The sequence below is a fragment of the Microcebus murinus genome, chromosome 13, assembly GCF_040939455.1.
Source record: "Microcebus murinus isolate Inina chromosome 13, M.murinus_Inina_mat1.0, whole genome shotgun sequence".
In the NCBI taxonomy this organism is placed as follows: Eukaryota; Metazoa; Chordata; class Mammalia; order Primates; family Cheirogaleidae; genus Microcebus; species Microcebus murinus.
In genome coordinates this window covers 66,758,737-66,761,131 of record NC_134116.1, presented here as the reverse complement: position 1 = coordinate 66,761,131, position 2,395 = coordinate 66,758,737, and positions in this window count along the sequence as shown.

The window sequence follows — 2,395 nt, the reverse complement described above, 5'->3', positions numbered from 1 at the left end:
AGCCGTCTGAGGGACAGTGAACTGGCTCCCTGTTTAAAAAGTCTGAGGACCCCTGGATACACAATGGTCACAAAGAAAGAATGAAATCCTGTTATTTGCAGCAACATGGATGGAACTGGAGGTCCTTATGTTAAGCCAAATAAGCCAGTAACAGAAAGTTAAATATGTGTTCTCACTGCATGTTCTCACTCATATGTGGAAGCTAAAAAAGTTGCTCTCATAGAAGTAGAAAGTAGAACAGAGGATACTAGAGGCTGGCAAGGGTGAAGGAAGGGAGGGATAGGGGAAGAAAATGATTTCACATGTGAAGACTAAATATAATGTGTGACCCTGGACAAAATCCTAAAACAGAAAAAAAGACATTGGGTAAAAATTAATGAAATCTGAATAAAGTATGGACTTGACAATGCATCAATTTTGGTTTATTTGTGACAGATGTACCACACTAATGTAAGATGTTAATAATAGGGGAAACTGGGTGCAGGATATATGAGAATTATCTTCACAACTTTTCTTTAAATCTGAAATTATTCTAAAATAAAAAAGTTTATTTTAAAAAATGATTTCAGATACAAAGAAGGTGTTGAAAAGCAAAGGGAGGTGGGACAATAAAAAGTTACACTGATGACTAAAGTTATAAGACCAAATAGAAATATTAATATCCCACACAGATTTACAGAAATGATGTCAGCAAATCATCTTTCTCTAGAAATAGCACAGTGGAAACAGAGCATTCCAACTGGGGAGCACAATGTGGTAGAGTCCAGCAGCACCAGCAAGGTTTTGCTCACTTGAGAATAGCACGTGTGCAATGCACAGTTTTTAGAAAGCTAAAGGTTGAGAGTCAAAAAAGATTCTTGGGCTTTATTTTTTCAGTATCCTAACATTAACCTAATGGAATGAACTATTCTACTCAGCTGTTTGAAATGGAAGTCTATCTCTAAAAGTCACCTTTTGTTGAAGTTTTTTTTAATAAGACATTTGATTATTATTGTTACCATTTTTGTGAAAAATTTCTAACACACACACAAAAGTAGAACAGTGTGACAACCCTCTGTGGGTTATCAAGTCTCACCACCTTGTCACAACTCTCCTCCCCACCCATTTATTTTTCCTCTAGAATGTTGTAAAGCAACTCCTGGATATCAGAGACATTGTATGTAATCTTTCTGTGACTATTTAGAGAGCCCCTACCTGCAACCTACTCTTTTTAGGAGTTGAGGGCACAGATGAGGAGCAGGGGAAGAGCCAGCTCCGCTCCTTACCTATGCCCACCCTTTTCCTTCAGATATGCACACAGGGGCAAGGGGCATCTCAGAAGAAAGAGATTGCCTCCAAAAAATGAGGCAACGTCAGCTTAATGTGGTGAGAGAGAACCCAAAGAAGGTGAAGATTTTTCTAAGAGGCTGACAGAATGAGGATTCAGAAAGAAATTAGATAATGATTTTTTTTTTTTTAAGAAAAGATAATTATAGCTCTTGCAGCCCTGGCTTTGAGACATACACCTGCTGTGAGTATTTGAAGATACTGGAGTGAGAATAGATAATTACAGAATTAAGTTTTGGCTTGGAGGTAGCAAGACGTCAAAGAATGAAGAGCGTAGCGTCACAGTAAACCTTAGAAATGAAGAGATCCACTTCCTCAGTTGAGCTGCAAAGGAAACCTAGACATGAGGAAGGAGAAAATGGTCATTAATAATAACTTGATTCTTCTCAGTGAAGTGGAAGCAAGATCGCAGCCTAGCATCGGGAATAGGATTGAATTGGAAAGAAAGGAGTCCACAAGAACTCCAGGTTCTTTCCTATATTTTCCAGCCAACTAGCGCTGAGGTGAGACCACATGGCCAATTCTGGCCAATGACGTGTGGGCATAAATGCCTTGCGTCACTTCCATGGTGAGGCCCTTGAGAACTGGGGGGAGGGGCTTCTACTATCGCTTTCTGCAAATATCTTCACTCCTCTCTTTGTGTCACAGCAACCCTGCGAGGCATACAGTGAGATGGTAGCATCACAAGACAGGGAAGACCTGGATTCTAAATCATTATATGGAAGACAGCCCGGCCAATAGACGTCAGCCATCCCATGCCTGAGATTCGGACTTTTGTTCTGCTAACACGCTGATATTTTGAGGTCTATTTGGTAGTGCGGCACAGCATAGCTTATTCGTCCTGGAAACACACTCACTGTCCAGCCAAAGCTAGACAGTTTGAATTTGTAGCGAGCCAGACTTAGGGAGCGCATGTGGTTTCCCCTAACGTGCTGGATCTCTGCAATTAGACAAAACTCTAAGAACGACCATCATGTCTCACACCCCCTCGTAGGACCTAACATAGTGTTGAACAAAGATTCATTGAATGCAGAAACGCATTTAAAGAAAGCCTTGGAGGTTGACCGTT